We start from the raw sequence: 6180 nt of genomic DNA on the forward strand, positions 1-6180 counted from the left end.
GAAGCTTGCTCAAGGTTGCTATACACAGCTTGTCAGAAACAATGCTCCCCAAGCTTGTTGGCCTCTGGAAAATTTGAATTCTGACGACTTGGGGTGAAAGCCATAAACACAGAAGAAAGGTTAAAACCCATTAGAGGAGTGTCCAACTTTTGTAGTCAAACCCACAGGAGAAAAGAGGCCCATTCAGTTTGTCTTTCAGAGATGAAACAGCAGAGGAAACCTTCTAGGGACTGATTAGTAAGCCTCAGTTACCCATTAGATTGGTGGTGATTTGCAGAATAGGCAATGGAATGCCATGAAGCCTGATGACTACTTGTATGAAAAGAGCGGAGAGCTGTTTGACAGAAGGCAACTTGGCAAAAGCTACAAAGTGGGTGTCAGGAATACCTTTCCCACAAACGTCTGAGTGGTGTGAGGGTCGGAAGAATACCTGTGCGCAGGAAAACCAATAGCGCGCGTATGTGCGCGGCAATTGCTATTTAAAGGGGATCTTTGCCTTGCTGTCTTGCTGCCCGATCAACAGCGTTTCTGTGTACTCTGCTACCCTGTATCCGAATCTACCTGATCCGTATTGAACTTGGCCTGTTCCTGACTTCTCTGCTTGCTGCCTGCCCCCGACCTTGGCTTCTGAACCTGACTATTCTCTTGGACTTCGTTTTGGTACCTGATCTGCTCGCCTGTGTTTGACCCGGACTGTTTAACTACTCTGTAGCCTGCCAGTTACCTGCCTACCACTGCTGGACTACAGAACACCTCCCTGTTCTCCGCTGTATCCGGCCGGTGCCTTCTGCTGTGTTCTGCTACCACCTGCATCCTGCTGCTGGACTACAGGACTCCTTCCCTTTGTCCGATGTATCCTGCTGCCACCTGCATCCCGCTGCTGGACTACAGGACTCCTCCCCATTGTCAGCTGCATTCTGCCCGCGGCCTGCATTCCGCCACTGGGCTACAAGGCACATACCTGCTGTCCGTTGCTTCCGGTTGGAACCGCCTGCTGCGTCCTGCTGTCATCTGCATCCTGCGGCTGGACTACAGGACACCTCCCTGCTACCAACGGTCTCCTGCCTTCTACACCAGCCATCCAGTCAGGCGCTTGTGTTCACGAGCCCCTGTCACCTCTATCAGGGCCTCCTGAGTCAGAGGTTTACGAGAGGCCGCTCCCTGCACTCCGGGCTCTGCCTTAAGGTACGTGACAGTGGGCCATCTTTTTAAAATAGTCAACCATTACCCAGATGATAGTCTTCTCTTTAGAGAGAGGCAGGCCATTTATTTATTTATTTTTATTTTTTTATTTTTTTTATGGATGGAAAATATTTATTGTGCTCCATATTTTGCACAGAAGTCTTGCTTTCACTGTACATGTGACCCTTTAATTCCATAGCTCATACAGATTTATTAACACAACCTGTGTGTTACAAGAGCTAATTCAACTCGGTAAGATGACCTGAGCAGCTCAACAATTGAATAAAAATAAAAAACCGACCATTCTGCATCATATCCTGGTGAGGGCTCTGTTCAGAAAGATCACTTAAATCTAATAAGAGTGTATTCATAGGAATGGAAGAGGAATTACCAATAAATACAGCAGTCTTTATAAATATTCCTTAATTTGAATAGTACTCACAGCCTATTTGAATGAGGAAATGGCCGGAACACCTTTCTGTCATCCCTCAACTCTAAAGTAAAACTATTGTTTTTGGAAATCAACATTAACATGTAAAACGCTCCGTAAGATAGACAAAAATAAAATTTTACATGTTTGTTTGACATTTGCTGTGATCAGTCCCAGAATTATATATTTTTTTGGGCTGTGAGGCTATAAAGAGTGCTATGACACAATAGATGGTCCCTCCAATTGATAATGCCATAGTGGTTCGGTACAGAAGTCTGTCAGAATATCTTCCTTTTAAGTGGACAGGTATGCCATCAGGTTTCTGGAAGAATTTCTGTAGCTCTGGCACTCTGTTTTTGAAGGTGTCAGAAGCAGAGGATTCACCTGGAAGTTTTGTTGGTGTTGCAAAGATGGGCGCTGGAGCCTCAGGGTTAGCGAATGGTCGGAAACCCTGCGGGCTGTAAGCCTCCACCGGCGCCGCCCCGACCAGCTTCTGAGTGAAGCTGCTCAACTTATAATACATGGTGGTGAGCTCAGGCTCTGTCAGGGCACCGGTTACTCCAACAGGAAGGACCTCAGGCGAGGCAGGCCATTTATAATATCCATTAAGAGATGAGACTGAGCATGTAATATAATGAGTAGCTACAGGAGCGGTCCAGAAGGCTTAGCCTTGGTGGTCTGTGAATGTGGACAAGTCTTGCAGGGCTGTTGTAGGCTTTAGCACAAGAATGGGAGAGCAAATAGATGCTACCAGGATTAGCAGCACATTTGGCATTGTATGACTTCTGAAGAACTTTAGGTCAGAGTTAAAAAGGAATAAACAACCAATTGGCAGGAGCATTGCTAGGAGCAGATTTCTAAACCCCAGGAGTTCAGTAAAACATTATTACTTTATGAATCATTATATGACCTTGTTCTTGTAAATGTATATTATTAACCCATTTTTATAAATTTTTAGACTGGCCTCCTGTGTTTGAGTCCCAGGATCCTCCTTGTCGTGAGCCATCTGCTGCATCACATGTTCATTTGGGGAGTAAGGTTGCAAGATAAATCCTTTATGTTTTCATTTACCCCAACGCGTTACATCCCAGTGGGTGCAGACTTCATCAGAAGGTGAAGTCCCCACCCACTTGGACATAACACATAAGGACAGAGTTAATGACTGATGTCATCATGCCCACTGGCTCAAATGAGAATGCAAGTGGTGGCTTCCTATGTATGTTTATGTCTGAAGCCAGTCCTGAACTCCAAGAAATCTCCAAGAAAGCTGTGCCTTCCTATTTTAAGTTCAAGTGCTTTCTGCATGCTTTGTGAGTACTATTATGGGTTTTTTAATATATAAAAATAAACATTCCAACTGAGAGCATTAGATTTGGTGTGTTATTTTGAGGTGCACATGGAAACTTCTCCAGGTCCCATGTAGAGTGGAGGTGTGGAGCCATCTTCCAGTCACATCATATAGTGCCTTATCTGACCTCTCACATACTGGAGGTCAATACCAAGGTGAACAGATTTACAATTATAGCAATGGGTGTTGAAGGTGGAGCTCATGGATCTGGGAAGTGGGAGCATTGATGATACTAAATTATTTTTTTCACACATATTTTTGGGAAGACTAAAGTGGGGCTATTGTACTAAAAGAGTCTCACATATACATGGAAATTATTCTTGCAAGATTTTTTTCACATTGTATGATTTATTTTTTTATCAGCACTGTACATAATTTATGTTTTATGAATAATTTATGGTAGTGGTCAAGGAGAGATTTAGTGGCAAGAGGCTAAGACTGCTTATGTAGACATGGACTAGTGCAAACGTTTAGAAGTTGTCCCAAGCCACAACCTTCTGAGTAGCCCAAGGCAGAGCTTATCACAGGTATGCTGCCATGAAGGCACCAGGAAATAAATATATATATATATATATATATATATATATATATATATATATATATATATATATATATATATATATATAAAATCCCAAACTATATGGGCTGGGTGTAACAAGATGTTCGCTGCTGGTTTACTGCAGCCTAGTGCAGGGTGCACCAAGATGGGCGTTGGGATGTTTACCCTTCGACTGAGACACGGAACTTCACTTCCTGTACCAAATGTGATGGCTCCTGTCACCGTTTTGGACAGAATATGGACGGCACCCTGCCCCGGCCAGCTTACCCCCATGTTTCACTGCTGCCAGACCGATCTCCGCTCCGCCCTCTCTGCCCACCGACTTCCGGTTCCAATTATCAGATCTGGCATCAGGAGCATTTGTGAGCATCACATAAAAGTAGGAGGAGAAAAAACTCAAACCCTAACCATAGGCGTCACTCATCTACAGATAGCGAAAGTGAGGATAGAGATAAGTCAGTGACTTTTTTAGAGAAAGGCCAGGACCCTAAAAACAACCTAGGTACAAACAAAGGGAAAACCAAACTAAGTGCAATGGGGAAACCTCTCACACATACATCTCCAATCGAGCAAGGCAGAATCAAAGAATCTCACAAAAATCAAAGAGAACTCAGAATCAGGACTCAGAGAACTTAATAGATACTCTGTTGAACAGTGGAACTGTGAGCTCTGTGTCCACACAAGATATGAAGGTGGTGAACTTAACTGAGTTCCCATTGAATGCATATCATCTTTCACTCCTTCAGAATGGTCTTTCATATTCACCTAAATCAGTGATTAATGAATTTGAGGTATACAGGGACATCTCCCTCTTTCTTAAAAGTCATCTTTAGATATTGGCATAATATACGACATAGTAAAATAAAAATAAACCAAACAGATGAAGAAGAAAGAGTGGCATTAGATGCCCTTGTGTCTCTCCTGCAAGAGAATGCTGACTCTGAATCAGATTCTGAACTCCCTGAGCTCGATGGGAATATGTTCGTCCATTCAAAATTCCAATTAGATCTGTCAAAATGCCCCCATTATCCAAACACAAGTGGATTGAACTCTTCTTTGACCTAGTCAGGAAGGACTTATCCAAAATTAACTGGGAATATAGGGGCATTGACAATCTTACTAAAGAAGAGGGAAGGGCATGGAGGGAATTGGAGGAGGCCCCTGGTATTATAATAAAAGGTAGTGATAAGGGTGGCAATGTGGTCCTTCTTACTCAGGACCAATATGAAAAATAGGTCACTAGGCTACTTCATGATGAATCCACCTACCGGAAACTTTACTCTAAGGCCGCGTACACACGCGCGGACTGTTGGCCCAACTTTGTCCGTCCAACAGTTTGAGCGAACAGTCCGCTCAAACTTAGCATGGACGGACATGGCCACACACGACGAACGAACAGTTTGCTGAAACCGTGCGCGATGACGTGAACGGCACGTACGACGTGACGCAAAATACGACGTCCTATACACTGCATTATAACTTTCGGCTTGAAAATCCTTTCTGAGCATGCGCGGAACTTAGTTTGACGAACAAGCCTACACACGGGCGGACTGTTCGTTGAAACAAGGTTTCAGCGGACAGTTTTTCGGAATTTCCGTAAAACCTTGTCCGTCCAACTGTCCGCTGAAAGCCCACACACGAGCGGACTGTCCGCCCAAACACTGTTCAGCGGACAAGGTTGGGCCAACAGTCCGCGCGTGTGTACGCGGCCTTACCCCTTCTCTACTATTGTTAAGGCTCTTAATCACAAGCTGAGCCTAGGTATGGAGGAAAATCTGATTACTAAAAGGGAATTTAATTACGTAAGGGTACTTCAGTTTAACACACCAACATTTTACATCATACCCAAACTTCACAAATCTTTATCTGATCCACCTGGCAGACCCATAGTGTCCGCTATTAATGGTCCCCTGGAGAAAACTGGGAAATATATTGATGCATGGGAAATGGTCCAGGACCTGCCTTCTTACGTATAGGACACACATGATGTGCTTTTTCATCTGGACACTATGGTACTGCCGGAGGGGGCATTCATTGTGGGGATCAACATGGAATCTTTATACATGTCGATCACCCATGGGTGTGTCCTTAGAGCTGTTCAGTTTTTTCTGGAAAGTAAATTCCCACTCATGGGACAACAGAATGAATTCATTGTTGAAATCCTTGAATTTTTACTTGAGCATAACTATTTTCAGTTCCTGGGGACCTACTATCTGCAGATCAGGGGGACTTCGATGGGGGCACCCTGGGCTCCCTCCTATGTATGTTTACATCTTGGTTTATGGGAGTAGGAGGTTGTGTGCTCCTCGCTGATGTACCTCAGCAATAGTCATCTCTGGCTGAGGTACATCGATGACATGCTTATGATATGGACTGGTAACCCCCAAGAACTGACTGAATTCAACGAGGAACTCAACATTAATGATAGAAATATTAAGCTCATCTTTTCTTTTCACCCGCAGACTCTTCCTTTTTTGGACTTAACTATAGGAGTTGAGAATGGTTTGAATACCACTCAAACCTATAGAAAACCAACAGCAGCTAACACCTTACTACAGGCTACCAGTGACCATCCTAGATTACTCATTCACAGAATACCCATTGGTCAATTCCTCAGAATAAAAAGGAATTGTTTTCAAGAACAAAACTTTGTGGCTGAAT

General features: G+C 43.8%; 1 pseudogene; it reads right to left on the reverse strand.

The window, feature by feature from the left end:
- Positions 1-1751: 1751 nt before the first annotated feature.
- On the reverse strand, positions 1752-2180 carry LOC143962011 (cytochrome c oxidase subunit 7A2-like, mitochondrial pseudogene; annotated as a pseudogene).
- Positions 2181-6180: the final 4000 nt, after the last annotated feature.

Source organism: Lithobates pipiens, unplaced genomic scaffold (genome assembly GCF_037356315.1).
Source record: "Lithobates pipiens isolate NorthernLeopardFrog02 unplaced genomic scaffold, aLitPip1_a1.2 Scaffold_8, whole genome shotgun sequence".
NCBI lineage: Eukaryota > Metazoa > Chordata > Amphibia > Anura > Ranidae > Lithobates > Lithobates pipiens.